This window comes from Macaca thibetana, chromosome 4, assembly GCF_024542745.1.
Source record: "Macaca thibetana thibetana isolate TM-01 chromosome 4, ASM2454274v1, whole genome shotgun sequence".
Classification (NCBI taxonomy): domain Eukaryota; kingdom Metazoa; phylum Chordata; class Mammalia; order Primates; family Cercopithecidae; genus Macaca; species Macaca thibetana.
In genome coordinates this window covers 28,241,275-28,260,559 of record NC_065581.1, presented here as the reverse complement: position 1 = coordinate 28,260,559, position 19,285 = coordinate 28,241,275, and the positions used below count along the sequence as shown (strand labels likewise).

Genomic DNA, 19,285 nt, shown 5'->3' with positions numbered 1-19,285 from the left:
ATCAAAACATATGTGTGTGATGATGATTTTGGTGGCTCTTGCCTCATTCTCCTTCCCTAAATATTACAAATTTATTCTCCTGTAGGACCCAGAAAGAACCTGTTTCCTCAACACCATGACCAGCACAGAACATTGTAATAATGACAATTATCAGTCATTTAGCTCCAACTAAGCCCCAGATATTGTCATAAATTCTTAACATATATTGAGTCATATAATAATCTCAATAATATGTAAGGAAGTTCATATAGTCCACATTTTACAGAAAAGAAAATTGGAGTTGTAACCAATTAATCACATAACCACGGTCATCTAAATCGAATAGTTTGTAGATGGAGGAATAAGGATGTCAATGCCTGTGACTGAATGAAAAATGCCCCAAAAGATATGATATTCACATTCTAATTCCTAGAATCTCTGAATATTACCTTATTTTGCACAGAACCCCAAAAATGGGGTCTTTGGAGAATACGTTAAAGATAAGGAAATTATCCTGGATTATCCAAGTGGAGCTCAAATACCATCACAAATGCCTTTAATAGAGAGAGGTACAGGGAGATTATACAGTGACAGAATAGGAGAAGGCAATGTGACCACAGGGACACAGATAGGAGTGATGCCACCACAAGCCAAGGAATGTGGGCAGTCACCAGAGGCTGGGAAAAGGCAAGGACATATTCTTCCCTAGAGCCTCTGGAGGGAGCACAGCCCTGCCAACACCTTGATTTCAGACCGGTGATACTGATTTTGGACTTTTGGCCTCCAGAAATGTGAGAAAAGAAGTCACTTATTTTAGGCCACCAAGTTTGTGGTACTGTGATTTGTTACAGAAGCTACAGAAAACTAATTCAACATCTTTAAGTGCTGTTCAGCAGCACTACCACAAACAAATGTTTTTGTTTTGCTGTTGTTTGCCAATCTGATAGGTTAAAGACATTACCTCACTATATTTCTATAGTTTCATTTTTAAACTTCCTTTACTTCTTACCTCTATACTGCTTTTAGTATTAAATAGGTTACACCAACTGGCGACAACAGATTATGTTGTGTCTGCTGTCAACCTTATCTCAGGCAACAGGTAGAAATGAAGAAAATTAACTCTTTAAAACATAAGTTACAAATATTTTCCCGCCAGTTTTACTTGATGTTTTGTCACTTTGTTTATGCCTTTTTTGAGGGGATGAGGTACATCCCAGTGGAATTTTTAAAATGTTGTTTAATGCAGTGAATTATGTTAAACTCTTATTGTCTCTGAGTTTTGTGTAAAAAATTAGTTTTCTGTACCAAAGTTATATAAAATTTCTGTCTTGGCATTTCTAGTAATTATAATGGTGGGTTTTTTTTTCATTCTTTACTTTTACAATTTGCCTGTATTTGGAATTTATTTTAGTTTCATAGCTTGAAGCTTTTCTTTTCCTAAGTGGCTGTCCAATTAGCACAACATATGTTTTGAATAATCTGTCTATTTCTTTTGGTTTGAGTTGCCAATAATTACCAAAAAAAACCCCATTTTTTCCCTCAACTTTTGGGTGCTCCCATTGGAAAAAAAAAAATATATATATGGGAGGCCTAACAGTGGTTTATTCACTCTCTCATAATTCCTGAGCATGTCATTTACCAAGGCATATATTGACAGAAGATTCAAGTGTGGGAAGTCAGTGTGTCTGTTGTTTACTATTCTATTTATGAAGCAGCAGAATTAGCCTCAAACATATTACCAATCCCTGTTAATGTTTTTATAAATATAAATATTTGTTATTTTTAATTTTCTAAAAGTAATACAAAGTTGTAGCTATTTTAAGCTTTTATTATTAAATTAGTTGCACTGACTGGTGACAACAGATTCTATTGTGTCTCCTGTCAACCTCATTTCAGGCAACAGAAAGAAATGAAAATGAATTCCTTTATTTTTAAAATCTGTCCCATAAATTTAATCCTTTATTAAAATTGTGTCTGTGGAAGATTCAAAATAATCTACAAACTATTAGAATTAATAATTAAATTTAATAAGGTGTCTTTATACAGGGTAAGTATAAAAATGAATTATACTTTTAAACACCAGTTGTAAACTGGGCGCCGTGGCTCACGCCTGTAATCCTAACACTGTGGGAGACCAACGCGGGCAGATCACTTGAGGTTAGGAGTTCGAGACCGGCCTGGCCAACATGGTGAAACTCCGTCTCTACCAAAAACTACAACAAATTTAGCTGGGCGTGGTGGCATGACCCTGTAATCCCAGCTACTCGGGAGGCTGAGGCACGAGAATCGTTTGAACCTGGGAGGCGGAGGTTGTAGTGAGCCAAGATCGCACCATTGCACTCCAGCCTGGGTGACAGAGTGAGACCTTGTCTCAAAAAAAAAAAAAAAAAGTAGAAATAAAAATTTTAAAGTATAAATTATGATAACGTAAACATCAAATTTATAGGAATAAATTTAATAAAAGAATAAATGGAGTGTTATGCCATATGTATGGATTAAAAGTTTACCAGTTCTCCCTAAAATTTATCTAGCGATCCAAAGGAATTCCAATGAAAATCCCAGGATAATATTCCTTATTGCTTTTGTGGCAAAGAAATGAAGGTGATTTCTGATTTTCACCCTGAGCTCTATAATTATAAATCATGGTAGAAACTTCAGAATTAATTGCTCAAATAATTCATTTTGGAAAAAAGATTGAGATTCCAGAGAACGTTCAGATGTTTCCTTTAATCAGCCTTAAATGTATTAACCTTTGCTAACCCAGAGACACATTCAGACTGACTCCCCTGTCTTGCCAAGTGCAGCCCAGAGAACTAAGATATTATAAAATAGAACCTGACTGGTTGTAAGAGCGAGCTGAGATCAAGTCTAAAGAAAAATAAGCCCTGAAGACAATCTCTAGAGTGATGCTCACATTGGGAAGGGGTTGACGCTCCGGTCCTCTGCCCTCCAAATAGCTGCCTCCTGAGTGCAAATGACTGTCAGAACACCATATGCCCAACTAGGTAGTCTACGAGTCTCTTGTGGAGTTCCTTTGTTAGAGATTCCCCTTAGGACATTCGAACGACGAATCATTAAAATGATAAAAAGTAGTACCTGCAAAATTTAATTTTAGGAAACTTTATCACATTTGGAAAAAGTGAGTAGCCTTGACTTTTACGTGTAGTTATCCTTGGACTAATTGAAGCATGAACGGTTCCAATATTTAAGTTGCCCGAAAACTTTTTCGTTTGTGTTAGTTCCGCAGTGCAACTAAGTAAGCAAAACGTATTTTTGGAGTTTGCCCCTTTTCTCACCGCAAGCTGTGGTAGAGCGTAGAGACGAGTTACGCCAAGAATATTTTACTTAAAGGCAGGAATAGATTCTATAGGCAAGTTGCTTGCACCTGTGGGCTCTATGGCTTAGTTGGTTAAAGCGCCTGTCTTGTAAACAGGAGATCCTGGGTTCGAATCCCAGTAGGGCCTTGAAGTTTTGATTTTCACTAGAAAGCCAGTTCTTCGTTAACCTGTACTGTACCTGAATTCTCCACTGTACTCAGTGTACTGCCAGCTCTAATGCAATCAATTATGGATTATGTGAAGGCAATATTCCCAAGCTCAAAGAAGAAAATGAGAACCCTGTGAAGTTTTGAATTAAATTCCGGCAGATCTTTTTTTCCAACAAATATTTATTGAGTTTCTCTGTGTATGCACAGATTCAAAACCTATATAGATGTAGATTGTCTCATCTCTAGAATCCAGGAACGTCCAACTCTATAGCTGATTTCAGAAGAGTTCATATAAATTAATATACTACCATAAAGTAGTAAGTCTATCATAAAACAGATGGGAAATTAGCATAGTTGCAGGGTCCTACTTGCCTTTTGAAGAGAACAGGAGGAAAATAATTTTTAAAGCCCTGTTAACCCTCTTATAAAATGAACTAGGAATACTTTATAGTGACGGCCAGTTAGAAGCTGTATTTGCCAGAGGCTGGTGCATCTCTGGGGCTGGAACAAAAGTGCTGAAGGAATAGAGCAAATTAAGGAAAATTTTCAAACATCCAAAGCTAATAAGGGCCAACCTTACTGGATTAGTTTCATTTGCATGTGTTTGCATATCTCATTATTTTGGCCATTAATTCAACACAGATGTATTGACTGCCTTGTATGTGCAAGGTACTGCTCCAAAGCCAGGGGTAGGACAGTTTAATAAATGCCAACCCCTCACCATCCCTCCACCCCAACAAATTCTTACCCTCATGGACCTTATCTTCTAGAAGAGTATGGAAGATAATGAATAGATAAAAACATAACATAAATATTATGTCAGATTGTGGTGAATTCTATGGAGAAAAATTAAGCAAACAAAGAAGATGAGGAGTGTATGAGTAGAAGCCAAAAAGATTTCTCTGCCCTTCTTATAAGCCACTAGCGGATCTATTTTTTGTTTTCCTTTATCTTTTATGAGAAGTGATCACAGGATGACTCTCATCGCCATGTTATTCTAACAACCCTAGGTAACATCCTTAAATAGTTAATTGACTTTCAGCTTTACCTTTGCTGCACCCTATTACATGCTGCCCCTCGTTAGATTCCGACCCTGGACAGGGATCCATTCGAAGTCACATCAGAATGCCTGGGTACAACCCTCAGCTGTCCTCTTTAATAACTATGTAGTTTAGGCAAACTACATAACTTCACTGGGCTTCACTTCCCTTGTTTCTTTAATGATAATGGAATTGCTATAAGAACATTTTCAAGAATAAATACAAATAAATTACTGTTTAACAAAAATGCATTCAGTAAGGGTCAGCATTATTATTATTTGAACAAACATTTTTGGGGCCAAGTGTTTAGTTCTTCAAACCACACTTTAAGATCTTATTTCATTTTATGATAGAAATCCCAAAGCTTAACAATTTACTAACTTCTACTAGCAAGTAAACAAAATCTATCCTTTTTTTCTATTCATACATGTACAGAAGCAATACAGAATTTAAAAATAATTAGGGAAATAGATCAACAGTTAAATAAAATATTTAAGAAAGAGTGCATGAAAATGTTGGCCTCATATATTCTAGTTGAGGTAGCAAACATATAGAAATTTACACAATAATAAAAATCAGGATCATCATGATTAAATTCCATACCTAAAAGCTCTTCTCTGAATTAAATTATCCTAAGCACAAAAAGTTTGTTCAATAAATATTCATTTTGGTGCAGTCAGTGTGCTTTTGATTATGGCCACCAAGTATTTGGATATTTAGAAACACCTTAAAGCATTTCTAAGTTTAGCAATATATCTGTTTAATAGATAGAATTATGCTTCTGTTTTATTTGCTTTTTGTGAAATTTCTGAATCTCAAACTGCTGTCAAAAGACTGCATCTGGTTAGTAAATTATTCATAGAATACAAAAACAATGAAGAAAACATCAAACAACTGCCATTGACAGTGGAACACTGTGTATTCAGAAAATAATTGTAGCACATCAAAATGTAATAGATTCTGGCTGAGTATGATCATAGGGACCACTTTCATAGTTTTTATTTATCCAAAAACACAGTAGGCAATCCACACATGAGTTTGCAACTGTTTGCTTTCTTTTTTTTTGTACTTTTTTTTTTTTTTTTTTGGTGGAGACGGGGTTTCACCGTGTTAGCCAGGATGGTCTCCATCTCCTGACCTTGTGATCCACCCGCCTTGGCCTCCCAAAGTGCTGGGATTACAGGCATGAACCACTGCACCCGGCCACAACTGTTTTCTTATACAGTTATAACGATGTTTACATAAAATGGAATAGTTGACCTAACATATTTAAAAAGCTGCATACAATAGTCTCAATACTTCAAAACTTACTAATAATCACAAATTATTTGCCCCAAAACTAGATATATGCTGGAACTTGCTGAAAAAGTAACCAAAATAATAGACCTTGGTAGCAAACGGTTTGCTTATACATCACCTATTAAAAAGATTCTCCTATCAGCATCCCAGAATGGAACTTGTACTGTGACAAAAGAATATAACTGTGTTTCAAATCTATAAAACAACTTCATTGAAGGAAGTAGAGTGGAAAGCTGCTGAACTAAGTAACTTTGGAAATTAGTAGAGTCTGCAAGATTAAAGTCAAAAAGAACTGTACATAACATTGTACTCTAGTTGATTAAGTCATTTACCAGGAAAGTATGGATTAACAATTCTGAAACCCCTCTACATGGATACTGGAATTGAACAATTAAATAAATGAATGCTAGATGGTGAGAGCCAGGCTTCTCACTTTGGGAGTGAATTACAGAGAAGCAAGGGAAGAAGGCTGGAATGATCCAGGTGGTAATGGATTGGAATTGGAAATATCAGTATGAACTCAAATTTAGCTTAATATAGATACAAACAGATATATAGATTTATAGATATTTGTATGTATATAATATGTATATATATTATGTACACATAAAACACACAAGCATGTATTTTGTTGGTCTGTCAGCTGAGAGGGCCTAAAGGCAACAATATCCCATTAGCAATAAGGACACCTAGTGCCCAGATCTTGGTTTCTAAAACAATTTTCTAATAAAAGGAACCAGGGCTCCTTGGAGAAGTTGTGAATGGTAGGACTGGGGAGGAAATATACAAGATAAGCCTGGATAATCTTGTAGTGCCAGAAACTATGAAAGTGCTGAAAAACAACATGATGATGATGGTATGTCAAGGGACACAGAACCCAACTAAAAGTCTTTCTAATTGCCAAAGAACCCTCTGCAGATCTTCAGAACTCTCCCTGTCAGTAGCCCTCTTCCCCTTCGTACTTTGCCTGTGAATTTTAGTTACTTTGGCTTCCTTGAATGCTAACTCCCCAACTCTAGAAGATTGTTGGGCTCTCTTTACGTTTCTGCGACTAAATGAGCAGTACTTTTTATTTACTGATTTTGGATTAAATTTATAAATGTAATATAATTTATATAAATTTATAAAGAAAAGTGATATATTTATGATGACCAATCCAAGAACATAGAACGAATATCCATTTGTTTAGGTCTACTTTCACTTCTTTTTTCTTTGTTCTTAGTTGTTTAATGTGAATGTGGGATTGTTTTGTTTTTTGAGATAGAGCCTCTCTCTGTTGCCCAGGCTGGAGTGCAATGGCACTATCTCGGTTCACTGAAGCCTCAGCCTCTCTGGTTCAAGCGCTTCTCCTGCTTACCTGGGATTACAAGTGTGGGCCACCACTCCTGGCTAATTTTTGTATTTTAGTAGAGACGGGGTTTCGCCATGTTGGCCAGGCTGGTCTAGAACTCCTGCCTCAAGTGATCTGCCAACCTCAGCCTCCCAAAGTGCTGGGATTACAGGCATGAGCCCCTGCACCCTGTCATGGTGTGGGTTTTTATTATAGAAAGTTCCTTCATTTCAAGGGTTCACAGGGCCCAGACAACCTCAGTATATCTGGCCTTCCTCTGGTCTCCTTGCACTTACTTATGAAAAAGAACCTGTAAAAACTCTCCCTTTTAGCCACTGTCATTAGATCAATTTGCTGAGCTTCTATTCTCAGGTGGAGCCCTCTCCTCCTTTTAGTAGGCGAATGCCCATTACTAATTTCTGGATTTTCCAGTTCTGAGGGCCATCAGAAGTTCATTTTCTTTCTCCTCATTTCCTCTCTTACAGTTGTTGTACCTTGCATCTGTTGTTGAGTAGTTCCTACTCAGTCATATTTGAGAGTTTGTGAGAATACTTAATTACCTCATTTTGTTGACGTTATTGCTGGTGGGTTTTTGTTCATTTGGTTTTTTATCCTAATTGTTATGCCTTTTTAATGGAGTGATTCAGAAAGACTCAGCACATATGTTACAGCAATCTTCTTGCCACAAATCTTCCACTATTTTATATTTAACCGAAGTACTCTTACTTCCTAATTGACATATTTAAATGTATGTTTTTAAAAGGCAAGATTATTTTCTTCTATCTTAATGTGGACAATCATATCACTCATTCCAAGTACCACAGAAGAAATCTGCTTGTCTTCCAGAGTTAGTTTCTATGGTGTTTCCTCTTCAAATCACTTATTCTGAGCTCCTCTCCTGCTTGATACAGTCAAGTCTCTGAAACGAGGTCACAAACTCATAGCAGTTACTTTAACCAGACACAGCATTCCACCTTCAGACCTTCACATATGCTATTTTTCTCTGTTTTTAACTCTCTTCACCCTGTTGTTATGTACTTACTGCCTTCATATTCTTTAGTATTAGATAAATGATATTTTTCCCAGGAAAACTTCTCTCAGCAAAGTATCTCTGAGGATAGGAAACTGGTCTTGTTTATTGTATTCCCAGAACATAGGAAGCCCTGGCATATTGTAGGTCTTTTCTGAAATATGACTGCTTCCATAGCACTCTGTATTTCATCAGTCATAGAATTTGTTACTTTTATATTTAGTGTGTATTTGTTATTATTTTTTATTTCTTTTTGAGACAGGGGTTTTGCTATGTTGTCCAGGCTGGTCTCAAACTCCCACCTCGACTTCCCAAAGTGCTGGGATTACAGGTGTGAGACACCTGTACAAAGCCTATTTTTAGTATTTATTTAGTGCCTACATTTCCTAGTGCAATTCCATGATTGCAGTGATTATAAATATCCTTTTCACCACTGTATCTTCAACGCTTATCACAGTGTGTAAGTGAATAAACAACAAATAAATCACATGTAGTCAAGGTGCCTTTTTAGTTTACTGTCATTCTCCTTTACATATTATTCTACCATAGCTCTTTACACTACTGGAGTGCAATTATCTGTTTACATATCAGTCTCCCTGAGATAGTGGGCTTCTAATCCTTAACACCTATTACACAGTTTGACCTTTTAACTAACTATTAAATAAATTAATATATCTTTTAAAACAAACAAAAACTTTATGGTTATGTTAAGAATATCAAGCTGATTCCCTCTAAATGCTTCATATAAGTGGCATGATAGAAAAAGAAAAGGTGTTATATATGACAGATGTATGTATACTAGTGATGTAAGAGAGACAATTTAATAACTTGGTCCTATAGTGTATGCGTGCAATTTCTTTCCTTGCAAACATGAAATAATGGACTTCAGTCCTAGGACTGTTTTAATCCTCAAAGCTGAAAAAGAGGGTTCCCCCCCCAATTTTCACTTTTGAATTATTTCTGACTAATTACAAAAAAAATTTCAGACAATAAAATTACATAAACAATATATAATAGTTGTAGTGTTGTTCAGCAAATACCTCTGTCTACCAGCCTTCCGGGCTCATGGTAGTAGTGCACTTTCTGTCCCCGTTGTATTTGAGAGAGCCCATGTGACTAATTCTGGCAATGAGTTGTGAATGAAAGAATGTCTACTACTTCCATTCTGCAGGTATTTAATTGCCAATATGAAATACTCCGGAGTTCTCTTTTGTTCTGCTATGGGGGTCAGCGATGTTTCCAGAAAAGCTGCTTCATCACAGTGATCTCAGAGTGAGAATGATGTTGACCAGGGGCCCCAGCCAACTCTCAGTGGATATGTGGCATGAGCAAAAAACAAATCTTTGTGGTTTTAAGCCACACAGAATTTGAGTTAACTTGTTACCTCAGCATAACCTAGTCTTTCCTGATTGTTACAAAAGGAGCTATTCGAAACATGAAAACAAGAGCTGTATAATAGATGGGTAAACCATGATAACATCAAATGTAGGTCCAAGAGAGTACTTGAATTTGAGTTTAGTTCTTGGCCATTTTGGGTGCCAAAGCAAAAGATGAAATTTGCTGAGTTATTTAATTTTCATCCTATAATGTTGAAAAGCTTATTTTTTATTTCTATCAAAAGCTTTTTCCAACTCTACTCAATTTTTATTATTTGATTTTGTATTGTAGTAGAAAACATTCTGAAGGACTGAGTACTTAACTAGAATTTCTCAAAACGAATATCCTATCTTTAACCATGGAACTGATTGTCCAGTGTGGAAACCAGTACATATATCTGATTTCTACTTACCAAATTGAAAGTGCATAGTCTTTGATACCACACATACATTGGGTTCCATCTCTACTAAACACTAGATGTAACTACTTTCTAGCTGGGTGATTTAGTAAATAGATAATGAGATATTTTGCAGACTAACTTTAAAAATAGAAAATATCTGCCAAATATGTAGCACATAATAGACTCTAAATAAGTAGTTGTTCTTAATACGATTATTACTTTATCCACATAAATATAAAATGTAGACATAATACTTTGCACAAGGACTCATAAAGTTTATTCAAATTCTTCAGCATGACCTTTCAGCTTTTCTTTACTCATTCTGCAATTTATCATCCATCACTTTCCATCAGAAACCCTCCAGCCTCAGACAGATCAGTATCCTTGGTTTTCCAAGACCTTTCTTTGTGACATCTTTGCTGAAGCTCTTCCTTGTCCTCTCTTTTTCTGGCTGGGAGGGCAACAAAAATGTTATCAATTCTTAAAGGCATTTTTTGAACTTTGATAGAATTTATTGTTGATTCTAGGGAACCCAGCATTTTATCTATTTTACAAATGATTTTCTAAATATTACTTAATTGTAATAATAGTAATTTATATTTGCTTATATGCCCTTAGTCTTCAAAAAAGAGTTTTAGTCCTTAAGGAAATAAATAATTGGCCCCACTGGGAATTGAACTTTAGTTCTACAATTTAAAAAACAGTATGATGCTGTAATGCAGGGATTCTCTAGCTTAAATGTATGTTTGAGTCACCTAGTGAACGAGTTAAAAACAGTTTCTTGAGGTTTACCCCCAGAGGTTTTAATTCTTGTTTTGTTAAGGGCCCAGAAATGTGAATTTTTAATATGCACTCCAAGTGATTTTGAAGCAAGTGAATCATATTTGCGGAACTCCAGCTTTAAGTACAGTGTTACACACAGACCTGAATTGAGAGGGATGTCCATCTATACATACATCAACATTTTTGTACCTATTCATGAACATTCACTTACCCTCTTATTTCAGGGAAAGGAAGAGTTAGCATTATTGAACATCTACCATATTCCAGGTCAATCTTATTTAATTGACCCAACAATCCTGACAAACATGTATCATAATCAGTTCTTTGAAAATGAGAAAACAAGTTCAATGATGTTTACTGTAACATAGTAAGTGCCAGGCATCTGGGAGAATTTGCAGCCCACTTTCCACTGGTTTCTTTAGTCAGACATAAAAACCATAACAACTAAAGTCTACTAACCTATCACACATGGTTTTGAGTTGGGGGAAAAATGTGAAACCACTTTCTTTACTGAAAGAGCTTTTCAAATATTACCTCATAATGTTAATTATAATAATTATTACATTCATTCATTCATTATTCACTATTATTGTTATGATTTCTATTGAGGGTGTGTCTCATCTCTCCCTACTAAAACTATTTTTTCCTAGAAAAAGTTCTGTCTTCAGAACTTCTACCAACTCAGAACTTTTAAAAAATCACTCTTATCTTACTTGTTTTTTTTAGCAGGTTGGTGTCATCAAAATTCAGTGAAGCACTTGAATGAAAGTTTCCCAGAGGATTTCATTCTTATGGGATTTATCAAATATCCATGGCTGGATTTTCTTTTCTACTGTGTCCTCTTGACCTTCTACATGTTCACATTGTTGGGAAATATTGCTATTATTCTGGTCTCTCAACTAGATTCCCAACTTCATAGTCCTATGCATTTCTTTCTCACCAGTCTTTCCTTCTTAGATCTCTGTTTCACCACCACAACAGTACCTCAAATGCTATTCAATTTAGGGGGTCCCAACAAGAACATCACTTAAATAGCCTGTATGGCCCAGGCCTATGTAGTTCACTGGCTAGCCTGTACTGAATGTGTCCTTCTTGGCATCATGGACTTAGACCGCCATGTGGCTGTCTGTAAACCTCCAAGGTACACTATAATCATAGACCATAAGGTCTGCCAGCACCTGTCCAGCACTGCTTGGTTAATTGGTCTGGCCAATTCACTGCTGAAGTCAACACTCACAATTTAGCTGCCCCTGTAGCAGTGTATAGCTCAGATCTTCCTTTAGTTAGAGTGTGTCACCTAACAGTGTCTAACGGTAACAACCTTTGAGATCCGCTACAGCATTCTATCTGAGGCCAACCTCATGCCAGGGAGCTCTAAACCAAAGATTGAAGATGGTGGAGATACCAGGGCCTGCCAACTTTTCACATACCTGGGATTTCTTTAGTGAGAAACCTTTGTTCTAGAACTCCCCATTGGCTGGCAATGGGGATGTGAAGTAAGAAGGTACAGCTTAAACACCAGCAATCAAGGAAGGGACTGCAATTATCATAACAACCAGCAGACACATAACTAGCATAATGAGCATGTGAATGGAGTGGCCAAGGTGGCAGAGATAAAGACTACACAAGAGTGCAACAGAATAAACTCCCATTTACTGAAGCAGAAATAACAGGTGCTGCCTGTAAAGGTCCAAAGTGCCAGCAACAGATACCAATGCTAAGACTTTCAATGGCTCTATTCCTCAAGGAAACCAACCAGCCACTTGGCAGGTTGATAATAATAGACCCATTCTACCATAGGCAGGCCAGGGATTAATCTCACAGGAATAGATACCTATTCCTGGTATGGGTTTAACATTCTTGTTCATATAGCCCCAGTCAGGGCTACTATTTAGGGATATTTGGGTTCATATGCATGAAATCTCACAAAAGCTAGTGTGTGATCATACAAACTGGCGAGGAGACCCACTTCCAGTAAGCCCATAATGATGGGACTCACTGGTCCTATTCCAAACCACATTATCTAGAAGCACCTGGTCTGACAGAGAGTTTAACAGGCTTGCTGAAGGCACAGCTGCAGCACCAGCTCAGAGGTAATATGGCATTCTCCAGGATGCAACGTATGTACTACTGAATTAGAGCTCCTAAATGGTGCTGTGTCTCCAATAGGAAGAAAATGTGAGTCCAGGAACCAAAATGTGGAAGCAGGAGTGGCCCCATTAATCATTACTTCCAGAGGACCACTTGGGGATTTGTGCTTCCTATCCCCACAATTCTGAGTTTGGCAAAGTTAGACTTCTAGTCTCAAAGGCAGTCCACTCTTGCCAGGGAGTATAGCAAGAAGCCCATTGAAGTAAAAGCTACAACTGCCACCTAGGCATTTTGAGATCCTTGTGTCCAGGGATCAGAAGACAAGAGAAGGTAGAGCTGTTTTTACATAGTGAGGTCAGGGTGGAATACATATGAAGCTCAGATGGTTCACTTAGTTGCCTCTTGATATACCCTTGTTCAACTGTAGTCATATATGGACAACTAGACAAACAGAATAGAACAAAGAACCAAGAGGAAAAATACTTTTATTTGTAAATAAATGGGCCTGAGGATTAGTGAAGAAAAACGAATTATTCGATAACAAATGTGAGACAATTGAGTATTCATGCAGAAAAATGCAAATAAAACTGAATCACTGACTCATATCATACCCCTCCCAAATGTATCCTAAATATAAGATATTAGTTTATAAAAACAAAATTTTGGGACCTGGAGCAAGATGGCCAAATAGGAACAGCTCCAGTCTCTAGCTCCCAGTGCCAGCAACACAGAAGACGGGTGATTTCTGCATTTTCAACTGAGGTACTGGGTTCATCTCACTAGGGAGTGCCAGACAATCAGTGCTGGTCAGCTGGTGCAGCCCAACCATCGAGAGCTGAAGCAGGGCGAGGCATCGCCTCACCTGGGAAGTGCAAGGGGGAAGGGAATCCCTTCTCCTAGCCAGGGGAACTGAGACACACAACACCTGGAAAATTGGGTAACTCCCACCCTAATACTGGGCTTTACCAAGGGTCTTAGCAAACGGCACACCAGGAGATTATATTCCACGCCTCGCCGGGAGGGTCCCAGGCCCACAGAGCCTCCCTCATTGCTAGCACCGCAGTCTGCGATCTAACTGCAAGGCAGCAGCGAGGCTGGGGGAGGGGCGCCCACCATTGCTGAGGCTTAAGTAGGTAAACAAAGCCACCTGGAAGCTCGAACTGGGTGGAGCCCACAGCAGCTCAAGGAGGCCTGCCTGTCTCTCTAGACTCCACCTCTGGGGACAGGGCATAGCTAAATAAAAAGCAGCAGAAACCTCTCAGACGCAAATGACCCTGTCTGACAGCTTTGAAGAGAGCAGTGGATCTCCCAACACGGAGGTTGAGATCTGAGAACAGACAGACTGCCTGCTCAAGTGGGTCCCTGACCCCTGAGTAGACTAACTGGGAGACATCCCCCACTAGGTGCAGACCGACACTTCACATAGAGGGGTACACCTCTGAGATGAAGCTTCCAGAGCAAGAATCAGACAGGAACACTCACTGTTCAGCAATATTCTATCTTCTGCAGCCTCTGCTGCTGATACCCAGGCAAACAGGGCCTGGAGTGCACCCCAAGCAATCTCCAACAGACCTACAGCTGAGGGTCCTGACTGTTAGAAGAAAACTAACAAACAGAAAGGACACCCACACCAAAACCCCATCAGTACATCACCATCATCAAAGACCAAAGGCAGATAAAACCATAAAGATGGGGAAAAAGCAAGGCAGAAAAGCTGGAAATTCAAAAAATAAGAGCACACCCCTTCCTCAAAAGGAACGCAGCTCATCGCCAGCAATGGATCAAAGTTGGACAGAGAATGACTTTGACGAGTTGAGAGAAGAAGGCTTCAGTCCATCAAACTTCTCAGAGCTAAAGGAGGAATTACGTACACAGCACAAAGAAACTAAAAATCTTGAAAAAAGAATGGAAGAATGGATAACTAGAATAATCAATGCAGGGAAGGCCATAAACAAACTGACAGAGATAAAAACCATGACACGAGAAATACGTGACAAATGCATAAGCTTCAGTAACCGACTCGATCAACTGGAAGAAAGAGTATCAGCGATTGAGGATCAAATGAATGAAATGAAGTGAGAAGAGAAGTCTAAAGAAGAAAGAGGAAAAAAAAATGAACAAAGCCTTCAAGAAGTATGGGATTACGTGAAAAGACCAAATCTACGTCTCATTGGGGTGCCTGAAAGTGAGGGGGAAAATGGAACCAAGTTGGAAAACACTCTGCAGGATATCATTCAGGAGAACTTCCCCAACCTAGTAAGGCAGGCCAACATTCAAATTCAGGAAATACATAGAATGCCACAAAGATACTCCTCGAGAAGAGCAACTCCAAGACACATAATTGTCAGATTCGCCAAAGTTGAAATGAAGGAAAAACTGTTAAGGACAGCCAGAGAGAAAGGTCAGGTTACCCACAAAGGGAAGCCCATCAGACTAACAGCAGATCTCTTGGCAGAAACTCTCCAAGCCAGAAGAGAGTGGGGGCCAATATTCAACATTCTTAAAGAAAAGAATTTTCAACCCAGAATTTCATATCCAGTCAAACTAAGTTTCATAAATGAAGGAGAAATAAAATCCTTTACAGACAAGCAAATGCTTAGAAATTTTGTTACCACCACGCCTGCCCTGCAAGAGACCCTGAAGGAAGCACTAAACATGGAAAGGAACAACTGGTACAAGCCATTGCAAAAACATGCCAAAATGTAAAGACCATCAATGCTAGGAAGAAACTGCATCAACTAACGAGCAAAATAACCAGCTAATATCACAATGACAGGATCAAGTTCACACATAACAATATTAACCTTAAATGTAAATGGACTAAATGGTCCAATTAAAAGACACAGACTGGCAAATTGGATAAAGAGTCAAGACCCATCAGTTTGCTGTATTCAGGAGACCCATCTCACATGCAGAGACACACATAGGCTCAAAATAAAGGGATGGAGGAAGATCTGCCAAGCAAATGGAGAACAAAAAAAAGCAGGGGTTGCAATCCTAGTCTCTGATAAAACAGACTTTAAACCATCACAGATCAAAAGAGACAAAAAAGGCCATTACATAATGGTAAAGGGATCAATTAATCAGGAAGAGCTAACTATCCTAAATATATATGCACCCAACACAGGAGCACCCAGATTCATAAAGCAAGTCCTTAGAGACTTACAAAGAGACTTAGACCCCCATACAATAATAATGGGAGACTTCAACATCCCACTGTCAACATTAGACAGATCAACGAGACAGAAAGTTAACAAGGACATCTAGGAATAGAATTCAACTCTGTACCAAGCAGACCTAATAGACATCTACAGAACTCTCCACCCCAAATCAACAGAATATACATTCTTCTCAGCACCACATAATTGTAAGTAAAGTACTTCTCAGCAAATATACAAGAACAGAAATTATAATAAACTGTCTCTCAGACCACAGTGCAAACAAACTAGAACTCAGGACTAAGAAACTCAATCAAAACCGCTCAACTACATGGAAACTGAACAATCTGCTCCTGAATGACTACTGCGTACATAACGAAATGAAGGCAGAAATAAAGATGTTCTTTGAAACCAATGAGAACAAAGATACAACATACCAGAATCTCTGGGAAACATTTAAAGCAGTGTGTAGAGGGAAATTATAGCACTAAATGCCCACAGGAGAAAGCTGGAAAGATCTAAAATTGACACTCTAACATCACAATTAAAAGAACTAGAGAAACAAGAGCAAACACATTCAAAAGGTAGCAGAAGGCAAGAAATAACTAAGATTAGAGCAGAACTGAAGGAGATAGAGACACAAAAAACCCTCCAAAAAATCAATGAATCCAGGAGTTGGTTTTTTGAAAAGATCAACAAAAGTGATAGACCGCTAGCAAGACTAATAAGGAAGAAAAGAGAGAAGAATCAAATAGACGCAATAAAAAATGATAAAGGGGAGATCACCACTGACCCCACAGAAATACAAACTACCATCAGAGAATAATATAAACACCTCTACGCAAATAAACTAGAAAATCTAGAAGAAATGGATAATTTCCTGGACGCTTACACTCTCCCAAGACTAAACCAGGAAGGAGTTGAATCCCTGAATAGACCAATAGCAGGCTCTGAAATTGAGGCAATAATTAATAACCTACCAACCAAAAAAAGTCCAGGACCAGATGGATTCACAGCTGAATTCTACCAGAGGTACAAGGAGGAGCTGGTACCATTCCTTCTGAAACTATTCCAATCAATAGAAAAAAAGGGAATCCTCCCTAACTCATTTTATGAGGCCAACATCATCCTGATATCAAAGCCTGGCAGAGACACAACAAAGAAAGAATTTTAGACCAATATCCCTGATGAACATCGATGCAAAAATCCTCAATAAAATACTGGCAAACCGAATCCAGCAGCATCAAAAAGCTTATCCACCATGATCAAGTGGGCTTCATCCCTGGGATGCAAGGCTGGTTCAACATATGCAAATCAATAAATGTAATCCAGCATATAAACAGAACCAAAGGCAAAAACCACATGATTATCTCAATAGATGCAGAAAAGTCCTTTGAGAAAATTCAATAGCCCTTCATGCTAAAAAATCTCAGTAAATTTGGTATTGATGGAATGTATCTCAAAATAATAAGAGCTATTTATGACAAACCCACAGCCAATATCATACTGAATGGGCAAAAACTGGAAGCATTCCCTTTGAAAACTGGCACAAGACAGGGATGCACTCTCTCACCACTCCTATTCAACATAGTGTTGGAAGTTCTGGCTAGGGCAATCAGGCAAGAGAAAGAAATAAAGGCAATTCAGTTAGGAAAAGAAGAAGTCAAATTGTCTCTGTTTGCAGATGACATGATTTTATATTTAGAAAGCCCCATCATCTCAGCCCAAAATCTCCTTCAGCTGATAAGCAACTTCAGCAAAGTCTCAGGATACAAAATTAATGTGCAAAAATCACAAGCATTCTTATACACCAGTAACAGACAAACAGAGAGCCAAATCAGGAATGAACTTCCATTCACAATTGCTTCAAAGAGAATAAAATACCTAGGAATCCAACTTACAAGGGATGTAAAGGACCTCTTCAAGGAGAGCTACAAACCACTGCTCAGTGAAATAAAAGAGGACACAAACAAATGGAAGAACATACCATGCTCATGGACAGGAAGAATCAATATCGTGAAAATGGCCATACCGCCCAAGGTAATTTATAGATTCAATGCCATCCCCATCAAGCTACCAATGACTTTCTTCACAGAATTGGAAAAAAACTGCTTTAAAGTTCGTATGGAACCAAAAAAGAGCCTGCACTGCCCAGACAATCCTAAGTCAAAAGAACAAAGCTGGAGGCATCATGCTACCTGACTTCAAACTATATTACAGGGCTACAGTAACCAAAACAGCATGGTACTGGTACCAAAACAGAGATATAGACCAATGGAACAGAACAGAGTCCTCAGAAATAATACCACACATCTACAGCCATCTGATCTTTGACAAACCTGAGAAAAACAAGAAATGTAGAAAGGATTCCCTATTTAATAAATGGTGCTGGGAAAATTGGCTAGCCATAAGTAGAAAGCTGAAACTGGATCCTTTCCTTACTCCTTATATGAAAATTAATTCAAGATGGATTAGAGACTTAAATGTTAGACCTAATACCATAAAAACCCTAGAAGAAAACCTAGGTAATACCATTCAGGACATAGGCATGGACAAGGACTTCATGTCTAAAACACCAAAAGCAATGGTAACAAAAGCCAAAGTTGACAAATGGGATCTAATTAAACTAAAGAGCTTCTGCATAGCAAAAGAAACTACCATCACAGTGAACAAGCAACCTACAGAATGGGGGAAAATTTTTGCAATCTACTCATCTGACAAAGGGCTAATATCCAGAATCTAGAAAGAACTCAAACAAATTTACAAGAAAAAAACAAACAACCCCATCAAAAAGTGGGCAAAGGATATGAACAGACATTTCTCAAAAGAAGACATGCATACAGCCAACAGACACAAGAAAAAATGCTCATCATCACTGGCCATTGAGATACCACAAAACCACAATGAGATACCATCTCACACCAGTTAGAATGGCAATCATTAAAAAGTCAGAAAACAACAGGTGCCCGAGAGGATGTGGAGAAATAGGAACACTTTTACACTGTTCGTGGGATTGTAAACTAGTTCAACCATTATGAAAAACAGTATGGTGATTCCTCAAGGATCTAGAACTAGAAATACCATATGACCCAGCCATCCCATCACTGGGTATATACCCAAAGGATTATAAATCATGCTGCTATAAAGACACATGCACACGTATGTTTATTGTGGCACTATTCACAATAGCAAAGACTTGGAATCAACCCAAATGTCCATCAGTGACAGACTGGATTAAGAAAATGTGGCACATATACACCATGGAATACTATGCAGCCATAAAAAAGGATGAGTTTGTGTCCTTTGTAGGG

The 19,285-nt window shown here is 38.1% G+C and overlaps 2 long non-coding RNA genes and 1 other non-coding gene across 3 annotated transcripts in view; 2 read left to right on the top strand and 1 right to left on the bottom strand.

Moving 5' to 3' along the window:
* The window catches only part of LOC126953197 (uncharacterized), a 46,094-nt gene that overhangs the window by 16,975 nt on the left and 9,834 nt on the right, over positions 1-19,285 (top strand). The gene's annotated exons all lie outside the window — the stretch shown is intronic.
* TRNAT-UGU (transfer RNA threonine (anticodon UGU)) lies at positions 3,370-3,443 on the top strand. The gene has a single exon. It is a non-coding gene; the product is annotated as a tRNA-Thr (tRNA).
* The window catches only part of LOC126953196 (uncharacterized), a 75,496-nt gene continuing 66,433 nt past the window's right edge, over positions 10,223-19,285 (bottom strand). Inside the window, exon 6 of the long non-coding RNA XR_007725149.1 lies at positions 10,223-10,393. This is a non-coding gene — a long non-coding RNA (uncharacterized LOC126953196). The remainder of the gene's footprint in view (positions 10,394-19,285) is intronic.